This window comes from Lissotriton helveticus, chromosome 11 (assembly GCF_964261635.1).
Source record: "Lissotriton helveticus chromosome 11, aLisHel1.1, whole genome shotgun sequence".
Lineage (NCBI taxonomy): Eukaryota > Metazoa > Chordata > Amphibia > Caudata > Salamandridae > Lissotriton > Lissotriton helveticus.
Genome location: NC_136072.1, coordinates 1,082,250,590 through 1,082,267,731, shown reverse-complemented (window position 1 = coordinate 1,082,267,731; position 17,142 = coordinate 1,082,250,590). Strand labels below are relative to the sequence as shown.

Here is a 17,142-nt window from a genome sequence, read left to right as displayed (position 1 = left end):
CCCAAGCGAATCTGTGGAGCAAAGATGAGAACAAAGAGGAAGAAATAAAAGAATTACGAAAACTCATCAAGGAAAATAAATCCCTATATTACTGCTGTATTTAAAAAGCTGAGAAAACAAAAGAGAACGTAAAGAGTAAACTGAAGCCAAATAGAGTCACCGTTTTGTCCTTGTCACAGATCACAAATCTGCATTGCAAAATAAACTATCTTATTTTTTAATTACATATTCTCCAGTCTCCGAAGAGACTGTCAAAAATTGCCATTTCGACTATATTTCAAGTCTCCATGACGGGGTATTGGGTAAAGTTTTCAATAAGCAATAATCGCGCCTCGGTTAAACCTCATTGGCTACGATACTGCCACTGCGCAAAGCTAAACAATTTAGTGTGAATTTCATGCACATTTGCCCTAGTACCTCATGTTACAAAGAACATGATTCTATTTCAAAAGATGTTATCTGTTTATGCATAACTACTCCTCCACTGCTTCTGATAGGCAATGTAAGACATATAATGGTGTTGTTTTACTAATTTCTATCAGCTCTCTGCCCCAAACAGTCGATAGCCACAGGCAGAGAATTATGGGAAATTGTATGCTAAATAGCTGTCCAGGTAAGCAGCACCCTCCCAAGTTATGGATTTGATGCTCAGGCAGATATACCTTCACACAAAGATGAGATCTAGGCTGCTAACCATGGGTTGTGGAAAATATAAGAAGCACAAATTCATAATAGCATCCTCATAGGTCCCACTGTCTTCAAATGTTTACTAGAGAAGGAACGGCAATCAATTTAAAGGAAAATAAATTATAGATACATTTTTCCATATTCCATAATGCACGTCTGCCATTTCATGGCACTACATAGTTGCATTTGCTGCATTTCATTTTTAGCTTTAGGAGGTACAATATACTGGTTTCCTGGTTTTCAAAACATTTTAGGGGAAGATTCACAAGGACCTGACGCAACTGCATGGATGCATAAGTTTCCTTGAGTCAGTGCTGAATGTCCTTGTGCCACGATGAATGTGCTGTATTTACAATACAGCGCTCCATGGCGCAAGGATTAACAGATGCGTCAGAAATTCTGACGCATCTGTTGGCACGAAAGTGACGCATTGCTGGAAATGCTCATGAAAGTGACGCAAAAAGCCCTGAGTCATAACTTATGCCTGGTCTGTGCAGGCGTAGGGATTTTGACACAGTGAAGGCGTAGAGTGATGTAGTGAAATCTTGTAGATTTCAGTGCGTCAGTTCTAGAAGGCTTTTAGCGTGGGAACGCCCACCCTGCATACATTATACCTGACGCAGGTATAATGTGATGCGGGACTTTACAATGTGACACATCTCCCTAGATGCGTCACATTGTAAATGGGCCACAACATTTACGCCGCAGCTGCGTCACAATACAGATTTTTATACTTGCCCTATATATGGCTGTGTGTACGTTGTGTGTCTCCGTCTGCATGCAGCATACAAATGTGCCAGATCTGGTAGCCCAGTTGTGCTGATGCAGCCACACAAGAGCTCTTTGCCTGACCTCATTGTCACCAATTCAAATCAGAGAGGATCCATGCAGTGTTTCAAGTCTCTCAGGTGAAAAAATGGGCCCTAGAGCAAGGAAGTAAATAGGCCCCCTTGTTGAAGTTTGGAATATAAAATACCGCAATAATCAGCGTTCAGTGGGTCCCGCAGGTCTGTGGGCGCCAGTGAAACTGCACCTGCTGCACCAACAGAAGCTAGGCCCCTGTCATAGAGCTGGGTAACATCAATTACTCAGTGCCACAAAGAGCATTAGAAATAAACTTTACATAATGTCAAACGGCAAAAACAAGAGCTTTGTCAGTTCTTGTTCTGTTTCAAACACTCCATACAATCTGTATGAACCCTCTCCACATTTTCCTACTGATAACAAACGCCTTCGCTCCCAGAAAAAAACTTTCTGGGCGGTTAGTGCACATTTGAAAGGGAGATGAGACCTCGGAAGAGCCCAGCCCTGCGCCGGACTGCGAGTCACCTCAGAGAGCAGAAACAAAGCCCGTCCTCTGCCCATCACTGACCCAAGCGAATCTGTGGAGCAAAGATGAGAACAAAGAGGAAGAAATAAAAGAATTACGAAAACTCATCAAGGAAAATAAATCCCTATATTACTGCTGTATTTAAAAAGCTGAGAAAACAAAAGAGAACGTAAAGAGTAAACTGAAGCCAAATAGAGTCACCGTTTTGTCCTTGTCACAGATCACAAATCTGCATTGCAAAATAAACTATCTTATTTTTTAATTACATATTCTCCAGTCTCCGAAGAGACTGTCAAAAATTGCCATTTCGACTATATTTCAAGTCTCCATGACGGGGTATTGGGTAAAGTTTTCAATAAGCAATAATCGCGCCTCGGTTAAACCTCATTGGCTACGATACTGCCACTGCGCAAAGCTAAACAATTTAGTGTGAATTTCATGCACATTTGCCCTAGTACCTCATGTTACAAAGAACATGATTCTATTTCAAAAGATGTTATCTGTTTATGCATAACTACTCCTCCACTGCTTCTGATAGGCAATGTAAGACATATAATGGTGTTGTTTTACTAATTTCTATCAGCTCTCTGCCCCAAACAGTCGATAGCCACAGGCAGAGAATTATGGGAAATTGTATGCTAAATAGCTGTCCAGGTAAGCAGCACCCTCCCAAGTTATGGATTTGATGCTCAGGCAGATATACCTTCACACAAAGATGAGATCTAGGCTGCTAACCATGGGTTGTGGAAAATATAAGAAGCACAAATTCATAATAGCATCCTCATAGGTCCCACTGTCTTCAAATGTTTACTAGAGAAGGAACGGCAATCAATTTAAAGGAAAATAAATTATAGATACATTTTTCCATATTCCATAATGCACGTCTGCCATTTCATGGCACTACATAGTTGCATTTGCTGCATTTCATTTTTAGCTTTAGGAGGTACAATATACTGGTTTCCTGGTTTTCAAAACATTTTAGGGGAAGATTCACAAGGACCTGACGCAACTGCATGGATGCATAAGTTTCCTTGAGTCAGTGCTGAATGTCCTTGTGCCACGATGAATGTGCTGTATTTACAATACAGCGCTCCATGGCGCAAGGATTAACAGATGCGTCAGAAATTCTGACGCATCTGTTGGCACGAAAGTGACGCATTGCTGGAAATGCTCATGAAAGTGACGCAAAAAGCCCTGAGTCATAACTTATGCCTGGTCTGTGCAGGCGTAGGGATTTTGACACAGTGAAGGCGTAGAGTGATGTAGTGAAATCTTGTAGATTTCAGTGCGTCAGTTCTAGAAGGCTTTTAGCGTGGGAACGCCCACCCTGCATACATTATACCTGACGCAGGTATAATGTGATGCGGGACTTTACAATGTGACACATCTCCCTAGATGCGTCACATTGTAAATGGGCCACAACATTTACGCCGCAGCTGCGTCACAATACAGATTTTTATACTTGCCCTATATATGGCTGTGTGTACGTTGTGTGTCTCCGTCTGCATGCAGCATACAAATGTGCCAGATCTGGTAGCCCAGTTGTGCTGATGCAGCCACACAAGAGCTCTTTGCCTGACCTCATTGTCACCAATTCAAATCAGAGAGGATCCATGCAGTGTTTCAAGTCTCTCAGGTGAAAAAATGGGCCCTAGAGCAAGGAAGTAAATAGGCCCCCTTGTTGAAGTTTGGAATATAAAATACCGCAATAATCAGCGTTCAGTGGGTCCCGCAGGTCTGTGGGCGCCAGTGAAACTGCACCTGCTGCACCAACAGAAGCTAGGCCCCTGTCATAGAGCTGGGTAACATCAATTACTCAGTGCCACAAAGAGCATTAGAAATAAACTTTACATAATGTCAAACGGCAAAAACAAGAGCTTTGTCAGTTCTTGTTCTGTTTCAAACACTCCATACAATCTGTATGAACCCTCTCCACATTTTCCTACTGATAACAAACGCCTTCGCTCCCAGAAAAAAACTTTCTGGGCGGTTAGTGCACATTTGAAAGGGAGATGAGACCTCGGAAGAGCCCAGCCCTGCGCCGGACTGCGAGTCACCTCAGAGAGCAGAAACAAAGCCCGTCCTCTGCCCATCACTGACCCAAGCGAATCTGTGGAGCAAAGATGAGAACAAAGAGGAAGAAATAAAAGAATTACGAAAACTCATCAAGGAAAATAAATCCCTATATTACTGCTGTATTTAAAAAGCTGAGAAAACAAAAGAGAACGTAAAGAGTAAACTGAAGCCAAATAGAGTCACCGTTTTGTCCTTGTCACAGATCACAAATCTGCATTGCAAAATAAACTATCTTATTTTTTAATTACATATTCTCCAGTCTCCGAAGAGACTGTCAAAAATTGCCATTTCGACTATATTTCAAGTCTCCATGACGGGGTATTGGGTAAAGTTTTCAATAAGCAATAATCGCGCCTCGGTTAAACCTCATTGGCTACGATACTGCCACTGCGCAAAGCTAAACAATTTAGTGTGAATTTCATGCACATTTGCCCTAGTACCTCATGTTACAAAGAACATGATTCTATTTCAAAAGATGTTATCTGTTTATGCATAACTACTCCTCCACTGCTTCTGATAGGCAATGTAAGACATATAATGGTGTTGTTTTACTAATTTCTATCAGCTCTCTGCCCCAAACAGTCGATAGCCACAGGCAGAGAATTATGGGAAATTGTATGCTAAATAGCTGTCCAGGTAAGCAGCACCCTCCCAAGTTATGGATTTGATGCTCAGGCAGATATACCTTCACACAAAGATGAGATCTAGGCTGCTAACCATGGGTTGTGGAAAATATAAGAAGCACAAATTCATAATAGCATCCTCATAGGTCCCACTGTCTTCAAATGTTTACTAGAGAAGGAACGGCAATCAATTTAAAGGAAAATAAATTATAGATACATTTTTCCATATTCCATAATGCACGTCTGCCATTTCATGGCACTACATAGTTGCATTTGCTGCATTTCATTTTTAGCTTTAGGAGGTACAATATACTGGTTTCCTGGTTTTCAAAACATTTTAGGGGAAGATTCACAAGGACCTGACGCAACTGCATGGATGCATAAGTTTCCTTGAGTCAGTGCTGAATGTCCTTGTGCCACGATGAATGTGCTGTATTTACAATACAGCGCTCCATGGCGCAGGGATTAACAGATGCGTCAGAAATTCTGACGCATCTGTTGGCACAAAAGTGACGCATTGCTGGAAATGCTCATGAAAGTGACGCAAAAAGCCCTGAGTCATAACTTATGCCTGGTCTGTGCAGTCGTAGGGATTTTGACACAGTGAAGGAGTAGAGTGATGTAGTGAAATCTTGTAGATTTCAGTGCGTCAGTTCTAGAAGGCTTTTAGCGTGGGAACGCCCACCCTGCATTCATTATACCTGACGCAGGTATAATGTGATGCGGGACTTTACAATGTGACACATCTCCCTAGATGCGTCACATTGTAAATGGGCCACAACATTTACGCCGCAGCTGCGTCACAATACAGATTTTTATACTTGCCCTATATATGGCTGTGTGTACGTTGTGTGTCTCCGTCTGCATGCAGCATACAAATGTGCCAGATCTGGTAGCCCAGTTGGGCTGATGCAGCCACACAAGAGCTCTTTGCCTGACCTCATTGTCACCAATTCAAATCAGAGAGGATCCATGCAGTCTTTCAAGGCTCTCAGGTGAAAAAATGGGCCCTAGAGCAAGGAAGAAAATAGGCCCCCTTGTTGAAGTTTGGAATATAAAATACCGCAATAATCAGGGTTCAGTGGGTCCCGCAGGTCTGTGGGCGCCAGTGCAACTGCACCTGCTGCACCAACAGAAGCTACGCCCCTGTCATAGAGCTGGGTAACATCAATTACTCAGTGCCACAAAGAGCATTAGAAATAAACTTTACATAATGTCAAACGGCAAAAACAAGAGCTTTGTCAGTTCTTGTTCTGTTTCAAACACTCCATACAATCTGTATGAACCCTCTCCACATTTTCCTACTGATAACAAATGCCTTCGCTCCCAGAAAAAAACTTTCTGGGCGGTTAGTGCACATTTGAATGGGAGATGAGACCTCGGAAGAGCCCAGCCCTGCGCCGGACTGCGAGTCACCTCAGAGAGCAGAAACAAAGCCCGTCCTCTGCCCATCACTGACCCAAGCGAATCCGTGGAGCAAAGATGAGAACAAAGGGGAAGAAATAAAAGAATAACGAAAACTCATCAAGGAAAATAAATCCCTAAATTACTGCTGTATTTAAAAAGCTGAGAAAACAAAAGAGAACGTAAAGAGTAAACTGAAGCCAAATAGAGTCACCGTTTTGTCCTTGTCACAGATCACAAACCTGCAAGTAAATTGCATTGCAAAATAAACTATCTTATTTTTTAATTACATATTCTCCAGTCTCCGAAGAGACTGTCAAAAATTGCCATTTCGACTATATTTCAAGTCTCCATGACGGGGTATTGGGTAAAGTTTTCAATAAGCAATAATCGCGCCTCGGTTAAACCTCATTGGCTACGATACTGCCACTGCGCAAAGCTAAACAATTTAGTGTGAATTTCATGCACACTTGCCCTAGTACCTCATGTTACAAAGAACATGATTCCTTTTCCAAAGATGTTATCTGTTTATGCATAACTACTCCTCCACTGCTTCTGATAGGCAATGTAAGACATATAATGGTGTTGTTTTACTAATTTCTATCAGCTCTCTGCCTCAAACCGTCGATAGCCACACGCAGAGAATTATGGGAAATTGTATGCTAAATAGCTGTACAGGTAAGCAGCACCCTCCCAAGTTATGGATTTGATGCTCAGGCAGATATACCTTCACACAAAGATGAGATCCAGGCTGCTAACCATGGGTTGTGGAAAATATAAGAAGCACAAATTCATAATAGCATCCTCATAGGTCCCACTGTCTTCAAATGTTTACTAGAGAAGGAACGGCAATCAATTTAAAGGAAAATAAATTATAGATACATTTTTCCATATTCCATAATGCACGTCTGCCATTTCATGGCACTACATAGTTGCATTTGCTGCATTTCATTTTTAGCTTTAGGAGGTACAATATACTGGTTTCCTGGTTTTCAAAACATTTTAGGGGAAGATTCACAAGGACCTGACGCAACTGCATGGATGCATAAGTTTCCTTGAGTCAGTGCTGAATGTCCTTGTGCCACGATGAATGTGCTGTATTTACAATACAGCGCTCCATGGCGCAAGGATTAACAGATGCGTCAGAAATTCTGACGCATCTGTTGGCACGAAAGTGACGCATTGCTGGAAATGCTCATGAAAGTGACGCAAAAAGCCCTGAGTCATAACTTATGCCTGGTCTGTGCAGGCGTAGGGATTTTGACACAGTGAAGGCGTAGAGTGATGTAGTGAAATCTTGTAGATTTCAGTGCGTCAGTTCTAGAAGGCTTTTAGCGTGGGAACGCCCACCCTGCATACATTATACCTGACGCAGGTATAATGTGATGCGGGACTTTACAATGTGACACATCTCCCTAGATGCGTCACATTGTAAATGGGCCACAACATTTACGCCGCAGCTGCGTCACAATACAGATTTTTATACTTGCCCTATATATGGCTGTGTGTACGTTGTGTGTCTCCGTCTGCATGCAGCATACAAATGTGCCAGATCTGGTCGATCAGTTGTGCTGATGCAGCCACACAAGAGCTCTTTGCCTGACCTCATTGTCACCAATTCAAATCAGAGAGGATCCATGCAGTGTTTCAAGTCTCTCAGGTGAAAAAATGGGCCCTAGAGCAAGGAAGTAAATAGGCCCCCTTGTTGAAGTTTGGAATATGAAATACCGCAATAATCAGCGTTCAGTGGGTCCCGCAGGTCTGTGGGCGCCAGTGAAACTGCACCTGCTGCACCAACAGAAGCTAGGCCCCTGTCATAGAGCTGGGTAACATCAATTACTCAGTGCCACAAAGAGCATTAGAAATAAACTTTACATAATGTCAAACGGCAAAAACAAGAGCTTTGTCAGTTCTTGTTCTGTTTCAAACACTCCATACAATCTGTATGAACCCTCTCCACATTTTCCTACTGATAACAAACGCCTTCGCTCCCAGAAAAAAACTTTCTGGGCGGTTAGTGCACATTTGAATGGGAGATGAGACCTCGGAAGAGCCCAGCCCTGCGCCGGACTGCGAGTCACCTCAGAGAGCAGAAACAAAGCCCGTCCTCTGCCCATCACTGACCCAAGCGAATCTGTGGAGCAAAGATGAGAACAAAGAGGAAGAAATAAAAGAATTACGAAAACTCATCAAGGAAAATAAATCCCTATATTACTGCTGTATTTAAAAAGCTGAGAAAACAAAAGAGAACGTAAAGAGTAAACTGAAGCCAAATAGAGTCACCGTTTTGTCCTTGTCACAGATCACAAATCTGCATTGCAAAATAAACTATCTTATTTTTTAATTACATATTCTCCAGTCTCCGAAGAGACTGTCAAAAATTGCCATTTCGACTATATTTCAAGTCTCCATGACGGGGTATTGGGTAAAGTTTTCAATAAGCAATAATCGCGCCTCGGTTAAACCTAATTGGCTACGATACTGCCACTGCGCAAAGCTAAACAATTTAGTGTGAATTTCATGCACACTTGCCCTAGTACCTCATGTTACAAAGAACATGATTCTATTTCAAAAGATGTTATCTGTTTATGCATAACTACTCCTCCACTGCTTCTGATAGGCAATGTAAGACATATAATGGTGTTGTTTTACTAATTTCTATCAGCTCTCTGCCCCAAACAGTCGATAGCCACAGGCAGAGAATTATGGGAAATTGTATGGTAAATAGCTGTCCAGGTAAGCAGCACCCTCCCAAGTTATGGATTTGATGCTCAGGCAGATATACCTTCACACAAAGATGAGATCTAGGCTGCTAACCATGGGTTGTGGAAAATATAAGAAGCACAAATTCATAATAGCATCCTCATAGGTCCCACTGTCTTCAAATGTTTACTAGAGAAGGAACGGCAATCAATTTAAAGGAAAATAAATTATAGATACATTTTTCCATATTCCATAATGCACGTCTGCCATTTCATGGCACTACATAGTTGCATTTGCTGCATTTCATTTTTAGCTTTAGGAGGTACAATATACTGGTTTCCTGGTTTTCAAAACATTTTAGGGGAAGATTCACAAGGACCTGACGCAACTGCATGGATGCATAAGTTTCCTTGAGTCAGTGCTGAATGTCCTTGTGCCACGATGAATGTGCTGTATTTACAATACAGCGCTCCATGGCGCAAGGATTAACAGATGCGTCAGAAATTCTGACGCATCTGTTGGCACAAAAGTGACGCATTGCTGGAAATGCTCATGAAAGTGACGCAAAAAGCCCTGAGTCATAACTTATGCCTGGTCTGTGCAGTCGTAGGGATTTTGACACAGTGAAGGAGTAGAGTGATGTAGTGAAATCTTGTAGATTTCAGTGCGTCAGTTCTAGAAGGCTTTTAGCGTGGGAACGCCCACCCTGCATTCATTATACCTGACGCAGGTATAATGTGATGCGGGACTTTACAATGTGACACATCTCCCTAGATGCGTCACATTGTAAATGGGCCACAACATTTACGCCGCAGCTGCGTCACAATACAGATTTTTATACTTGCCCTATATATGGCTGTGTGTACGTTGTGTGTCTCCGTCTGCATGCAGCATACAAATGTGCCAGATCTGGTAGCCCAGTTGGGCTGATGCAGCCACACAAGAGCTCTTTGCCTGACCTCATTGTCACCAATTCAAATCAGAGAGGATCCATGCAGTCTTTCAAGGCTCTCAGGTGAAAAAATGGGCCCTAGAGCAAGGAAGAAAATAGGCCCCCTTGTTGAAGTTTGGAATATAAAATACCGCAATAATCAGGGTTCAGTGGGTCCCGCAGGTCTGTGGGCGCCAGTGCAACTGCACCTGCTGCACCAACAGAAGCTACGCCCCTGTCATAGAGCTGGGTAACATCAATTACTCAGTGCCACAAAGAGCATTAGAAATAAACTTTACATAATGTCAAACGGCAAAAACAAGAGCTTTGTCAGTTCTTTTTTTTTTTTTTTTTTTTTCTTTTTTTTAAACCTTTATTGAAGAACAGGTATAAGTACAAGCGCTGGCCAACAACCACAGGGGCCGGCCGCAAAGTCAGGAGAGGCAATAAACATAGCAATGTACACGACAGAATGAGCACAGGATGGTTGCAACAAACATAACATCGCCAGCGCCAGGATAAAGAGGTTTCATTTTACATTGTATAAAGGAGGCAGTAACCACATCTACCAGCGCGTCATGCAGCATATACCGAAAGTGAAAACGGGGGGGGCGGGAGGGAACAGCCCCCCATGCAAGCCGATGATATAGTAGGGCAGAGCCCAAAAATCACACACGCCCACATCAGGTACAAAATAGACAGAGAATACCAACAAACAAATAAAGTGGACGCCATACGTAACAGCCCACCCGCCCCGAAAAGGGAAAAGGTGCAGACGCTAATGAGACTAAGGAGTAAACACCAAGGGACGCAGCCCACCCCCTGAGAAAGACAAAAAGGGACCATAGAAGAAAACAAACTAAAACAACAAACACCCCTCCCACCCTACATCACTGTAATGGCTACGGTCTACCCCACTAACAGCGTGCCTGTCGCCCAGATTTACCCGAAATATAGAAGAAAGGAAACAACAACAAGAAGAGAGGAAAATAAGAAAGGGAGAAAGAGGAAAGGAAAGCAAGGAAAAAGGAAAAATTATAAAAGAGCAAAAATAGGTCCCATAGAAACTAACAAAAATGAAATATAACCCCCCACCCTACACACATGCAGAGGCTATGGTCTACCCCCCCCCCTAGCAGCGTGCCTGTCGCCCCATAAACCCGAAATGCAGCGAGAAAAGAAGACGGAAGAAAGGAGAAGAGAAAACTAGTGAAGCGTAGAAAAAGGGAAAAAAAAAAGAAGATAAGAAATGAGAATTTTCACACAGGAATAGAGGGAGGAAGAAAAGGACAAGCTGATCTATCACTCCCAAAAGAAGGATGCGGGGAGGAGCCCACACAATAATAGATCTCCCGGACCCCAAGCCGCCCGCAACCCCTACGCATTGCGAAACAAATGGTCAGCGCCATGCAGAAGCGGAGGAAGAATTCCGATGAAGCAAGCGGAGCAAGCCAGGAACAGGCCCAACCCAGGCCCCGCCCGCCCATGCACCCAACACACTAAAAGACCTAGCCCTGGCCCGATCTAAGATGTCCTCCTGCGCCCGCCCCCCCCGGGAAGCCAGCAACCGCGAAGAGAAGGGGAGAGCCCACCCCCCCAAGAACAAAGAAACAAAATGGCCACACTCGGCAATAGAGAAGAGTCCAAGGACTAAGTAAAATTCGCCAGTCCCGGCCAGAGTCAACACGTAAATGGAGCAGAATGTCAAAATCCTCAACACCACACATTGTGGGAGATAACGATGTCCCCCAGAGATAGGCACAGTCGGACAGGATAGGCAAATACTGAGGCAGCGGTCCCTGGAACCCAGTGGGCGAGGTTGCTTTCCGTGTTGGGGAGAGAGACAATGTATCAGTGCACAGGCGGGAACAATGTGGCTCGTTCCCCATGAACCGGCGAAGCTGCTGATCAATTTCACACGTCTCCGGCAACAATGTCTCACAGACCGGGGACCGCGGAGGCAGTGTAGCAGAGCAGGGAGAGAGGACGGGCAGAGTGTAGTCCAAATCAGCCAGGCAGCTATCAACTTTCCCCTCCAGCAGCCGCAAGCACGTTTGCCAGGCACCCCGCAGTCTAGTTAGAGCCAGGAAAACAGAGGCGAGAGTAGCTTGAGAGTGTAGCTCCATTACCTCCGTAATATAAGACGCGTCAGTCAAATCAGTTCCCCAACGAGGAGCAAGCCGGGGATTACGAGCAGGAGCCAGGGCGCCATCCGCCATTGCCTCAAAGGAACCGGTCGTCATGCTCCCACCGTCAAAGCAAACAGTGATTCCAGGCAGGGCCGGCGCCAGGAGAAAATGAACCGCTCCCTCGGGACCGGACAGGTCCGCAGTCGCAGGCTGCACACCGGGGGGGGGGGGGGCCCTCTCCGATCGGCACAGGAGAGGCGAGGCAGTGAGGGAGTAATGGCCGCCGAGGCGTCCCCGGCAGAAGGGAGACAATGGATGGCGATCCCGCAGCTTTTAACAGGGGGAAGGAGCAAGTCAGGCTTACAATCGGCCAGCAGTTCCAATCACCCGATCGCCAACGGAGAGGCCGGTTAACCAGTCGGTCAGCCCAGGATGATGGCGCCGCTACGAGGTAATTGGTTCCTGTAGCCACGGCAATCACAGGCGGCGCTGTGTGGAGCTTTGTCAGTTCTTGTTCTGTTTCAAACACTCCATACAATCTGTATGAACCCTCTCCACATTTTCCTACTGATAACAAATGCCTTCGCTCCCAGAAAAAAACTTTCTGGGCGGTTAGTGCACATTTGAATGGGAGATGAGACCTCGGAAGAGCCCAGCCCTGCGCCGGACTGCGAGTCACCTCAGAGAGCAGAAACAAAGCCCGTCCTCTGCCCATCACTGACCCAAGCGAATCCGTGGAGCAAAGATGAGAACAAAGGGGAAGAAATAAAAGAATAACGAAAACTCATCAAGGAAAATAAATCCCTAAATTACTGCTGTATTTAAAAAGCTGAGAAAACAAAAGAGAACGTAAAGAGTAAACTGAAGCCAAATAGAGTCACCGTTTTGTCCTTGTCACAGATCACAAACCTGCAAGTAAATTGCATTGCAAAATAAACTATCTTATTTTTTAATTACATATTCTCCAGTCTCCGAAGAGACTGTCAAAAATTGCCATTTCGACTATATTTCAAGTCTCCATGACGGGGTATTGGGTAAAGTTTTCAATAAGCAATAATCGCGCCTCGGTTAAACCTCATTGGCTACGATACTGCCACTGCGCAAAGCTAAACAATTTAGTGTGAATTTCATGCACACTTGCCCTAGTACCTCATGTTACAAAGAACATGATTCTATTTCAAAAGATGTTATCTGTTTATGCATAACTACTCCTCCACTGCTTCTGATAGGCAATGTAAGACATATAATGGTGTTGTTTTACTAATTTCTATCAGCTCTCTGCCCCAAACAGTCGATAGCCACAGGCAGAGAATTATGGGAAATTGTATGCTAAATAGCTGTCCAGGTAAGCAGCACCCTCCCAAGTTATGGATTTGATGCTCAGGCAGATATACCTTCACACAAAGATGAGATCTAGGCTGCTAACCATGGGTTGTGGAAAATATAAGAAGCACAAATTCATAATAGCATCCTCATAGGTCCCACTGTCTTCAAATGTTTACTAGAGAAGGAACGGCAATCAATTTAAAGGAAAATAAATTATAGATACATTTTTCCATATTCCATAATGCACGTCTGCCATTTCATGGCACTACATAGTTGCATTTGCTGCATTTCATTTTTAGCTTTAGGAGGTACAATATACTGGTTTCCTGGTTTTCAAAACATTTTAGGGGAAGATTCACAAGGACCTGACGCAACTGCATGGATGCATAAGTTTCCTTGAGTCAGTGCTGAATGTCCTTGTGCCACGATGAATGTGCTGTATTTACAATACAGCGCTCCATGGCGCAAGGATTAACAGATGCGTCAGAAATTCTGACGCATCTGTTGGCACAAAAGTGACGCATTGCTGGAAATGCTCATGAAAGTGACGCAAAAAGCCCTGAGTCATAACTTATGCCTGGTCTGCGCAGTCGTAGGGATTTTGACACAGTGAAGGAGTAGAGTGATGTAGTGAAATCTTGTAGATTTCAGTGCGTCAGTTCTAGAAGGCTTTTAGCGTGGGAACGCCCACCCTGCATTCATTATACCTGACGCAGGTATAATGTGATGCGGGACTTTACAATGTGACACATCTCCCTAGATGCGTCACATTGTAAATGGGCCACAACATTTACGCCGCAGCTGCGTCACAATACAGATTTTTATACTTGCCCTATATATGGCTGTGTGTACGTTGTGTGTCTCCGTCTGCATGCAGCATACAAATGTGCCAGATCTGGTAGCCCAGTTGGGCTGATGCAGCCACACAAGAGCTCTTTGCCTGACCTCATTGTCACCAATTCAAATCAGAGAGGATCCATGCAGTCTTTCAAGGCTCTCAGGTGAAAAAATGGGCCCTAGAGCAAGGAAGAAAATAGGCCCCCTTGTTGAAGTTTGGAATATAAAATAACGCAATAATCAGGGTTCAGTGGGTCCCGCAGGTCTGTGGGCGCCAGTGCAACTGCACCTGCTGCACCAACAGAAGCTACGCCCCTGTCATAGAGCTGGGTAACATCAATTACTCAGTGCCACAAAGAGCATTAGAAATAAACTTTACATAATGTCAAACGGCAAAAACAAGAGCTTTGTCAGTTCTTGTTCTGTTTCAAACACTCCATACAATCTGTATGAACCCTCTCCACATTTTCCTACTGATAACAAATGCCTTCGCTCCCAGAAAAAAACTTTCTGGGCGGTTAGTGCACATTTGAATGGGAGATGAGACCTCGGAAGAGCCCAGCCCTGCGCCGGACTGCGAGTCACCTCAGAGAGCAGAAACAAACCCGTCCTCTGCCCATCACTGACCCAAGCGAATCCGTGGAGCAAAGATGAGAACAAAGGGGAAGAAATAAAAGAATAACGAAAACTCATCAAGGAAAATAAATCCCTAAATTACTGCTGTATTTAAAAAGCTGAGAAAACAAAAGAGAACGAAAAGAGTAAACTGAAGCCAAATAGAGTCACCGTTTTGTCCTTGTCACAGATCACAAACCTGCAAGTAAATTGCATTGCAAAATAAACTATCTTATTTTTTAATTACATATTCTCCAGTCTCCGAAGAGACTGTCAAAAATTGCCATTTCGACTATATTTCAAGTCTCCATGACGGGGTATTGGGTAAAGTTTTCAATAAGCAATAATCGCGCCTCGGTTAAACCTCATTGGCTACGATACTGCCACTGCGCAAAGCTAAACAATTTAGTGTGAATTTCATGCACACTTGCCCTAGTACCTCATGTTACAAAGAACATGATTCCTTTTCCAAAGATGTTATCTGTTTATGCATAACTACTCCTCCACTGCTTCTGATAGGCAATGTAAGACATATAATGGTGTTGTTTTACTAATTTCTATCAGCTCTCTGCCTCAAACCGTCGATAGCCACACGCAGAGAATTATGGGAAATTGTATGCTAAATAGCTGTACAGGTAAGCAGCACCCTCCCAAGTTATGGATTTGATGCTCAGGCAGATATACCTTCACACAAAGATGAGATCTAGGCTGCTAACCATGGGTTGTGGAAAATATAAGAAGCACAAATTCATAATAGCATCCTCATAGGTCCCACTGTCTTCAAATGTTTACTAGAGAAGGAACGGCAATCAATTTAAAGGAAAATAAATTATAGATACATTTTTCCATATTCCATAATGCACGTCTGCCATTTCATGGCACTACATAGTTGCATTTGCTGCATTTCATTTTTAGCTTTAGGAGGTACAATATACTGGTTTCCTGGTTTTCAAAACATTTTAGGGGAAGATTCACAAGGACCTGACGCAACTGCATGGATGCATAAGTTTCCTTGAGTCAGTGCTGAATGTCCTTGTGCCACGATGAATGTGCTGTATTTACAATACAGCGCTCCATGGCGCAAGGATTAACAGATGCGTCAGAAATTCTGACGCATCTGTTGGCACGAAAGTGACGCATTGCTGGAAATGCTCATGAAAGTGACGCAAAAAGCCCTGAGTCATAACTTATGCCTGGTCTGTGCAGGCGTAGGGATTTTGACACAGTGAAGGCGTAGAGTGATGTAGTGAAATCTTGTAGATTTCAGTGCGTCAGTTCTAGAAGGCTTTTAGCGTGGGAACGCCCACCCTGCATACATTATACCTGACGCAGGTATAATGTGATGCGGGACTTTACAATGTGACACATCTCCCTAGATGCGTCACATTGTAAATGGGCCACAACATTTACGCCGCAGCTGCGTCACAATACAGATTTTTATACTTGCCCTATATATGGCTGTGTGTACGTTGTGTGTCTCCGTCTGCATGCAGCATACAAATGTGCCAGATCTGGTCGATCAGTTGTGGTGATGCAGCCACACAAGAGCTCTTTGCCTGACCTCATTGTCACCAATTCAAATCAGAGAGGATCCATGCAGTGTTTCAAGTCTCTCAGGTGAAAAAATGGGCCCTAGAGCAAGGAAGTAAATAGGCCCCCTTGTTGAAGTTTGGAATATAAAATACCGCAATAATCAGCGTTCAGTGGGTCCCGCAGGTCTGTGGGCGCCAGTGAAACTGCACCTGCTGCACCAACAGAAGCTAGGCCCCTGTCATAGAGCTGGGTAACATCAATTACTCAGTGCCACAAAGAGCATTAGAAATAAACTTTACATAATGTCAAACGGCAAAAACAAGAGCTTTGTCAGTTCTTGTTCTGTTTCAAACACTCCATACAATCTGTATGAACCCTCTACACATTTTCCTACTGATAACAAACGCCTTCGCTCCCAGAAAAAAACTTTCTGGGCGGTTAGTGCACATTTGAATGGGAGATGAGACCTCGGAAGAGCCCAGCCCTGCGCCGGACTGCGAGTCACCTCAGAGAGCAGAAACAAAGCCCGTCCTCTGCCCATCACTGACCCAAGCGAATCTGTGGAGCAAAGATGAGAACAAAGAGGAAGAAATAAAAGAATTACGAAAACTCATCAAGGAAAATAAATCCCTATATTACTGCTGTATTTAAAAAGCTGAGAAAACAAAAGAGAACGTAAAGAGTAAACTGAAGCCAAATAGAGTCACCGTTTTGTCCTTGTCACAGATCACAAATCTGCATTGCAAAATAAACTATCTTATTTTTTAATTACATATTCTCCAGTCTCCGAAGAGACTGTCAAAAATTGCCATTTCGACTATATTTCAAGTCTCCATGACGGGGTATTGGGTAAAGTTTTCAATAAGCAATAATCGCGCCTCGGTTAAACCTCATTAGCTACGATACTGCCACTGCGCAAAGCTAAACAATTTAGTGTGAATTTCATGC

General features: G+C 43.7%; 8 non-coding genes across 8 annotated transcripts; all 8 read right to left on the bottom strand.

The window, feature by feature from the left end:
• Window positions 1-236: 236 nt before the first annotated feature.
• Window positions 237-376, bottom strand: LOC144793617 (U4 spliceosomal RNA). Its single transcript, XR_013603099.1, has one exon. It is a non-coding gene; the product is annotated as a U4 spliceosomal RNA (small nuclear RNA).
• A 1,918-nt stretch (window positions 377-2,294) lies between these two features.
• LOC144793615 (U4 spliceosomal RNA) lies at window positions 2,295-2,434 on the bottom strand. The gene has a single exon (XR_013603097.1). It is a non-coding gene; the product is annotated as a U4 spliceosomal RNA (small nuclear RNA).
• Window positions 2,435-4,352: 1,918 nt separating this feature from the next.
• LOC144793614 (U4 spliceosomal RNA) lies at window positions 4,353-4,492 on the bottom strand. The gene has a single exon (XR_013603096.1). It is a non-coding gene; the product is annotated as a U4 spliceosomal RNA (small nuclear RNA).
• A 1,929-nt stretch (window positions 4,493-6,421) lies between these two features.
• LOC144793613 (U4 spliceosomal RNA) lies at window positions 6,422-6,561 on the bottom strand. Its single transcript, XR_013603095.1, has one exon. It is a non-coding gene; the product is annotated as a U4 spliceosomal RNA (small nuclear RNA).
• A 1,918-nt stretch (window positions 6,562-8,479) lies between these two features.
• On the bottom strand, window positions 8,480-8,619 carry LOC144793839 (U4 spliceosomal RNA). The gene has a single exon (XR_013603299.1). It is a non-coding gene; the product is annotated as a U4 spliceosomal RNA (small nuclear RNA).
• Window positions 8,620-12,851: 4,232 nt separating this feature from the next.
• LOC144793612 (U4 spliceosomal RNA) lies at window positions 12,852-12,991 on the bottom strand. Its single transcript, XR_013603094.1, has one exon. It is a non-coding gene; the product is annotated as a U4 spliceosomal RNA (small nuclear RNA).
• A 1,928-nt stretch (window positions 12,992-14,919) lies between these two features.
• On the bottom strand, window positions 14,920-15,059 carry LOC144793611 (U4 spliceosomal RNA). The gene has a single exon (XR_013603093.1). It is a non-coding gene; the product is annotated as a U4 spliceosomal RNA (small nuclear RNA).
• Window positions 15,060-16,977: 1,918 nt separating this feature from the next.
• On the bottom strand, window positions 16,978-17,117 carry LOC144793755 (U4 spliceosomal RNA). Its single transcript, XR_013603224.1, has one exon. It is a non-coding gene; the product is annotated as a U4 spliceosomal RNA (small nuclear RNA).
• Window positions 17,118-17,142: the final 25 nt, after the last annotated feature.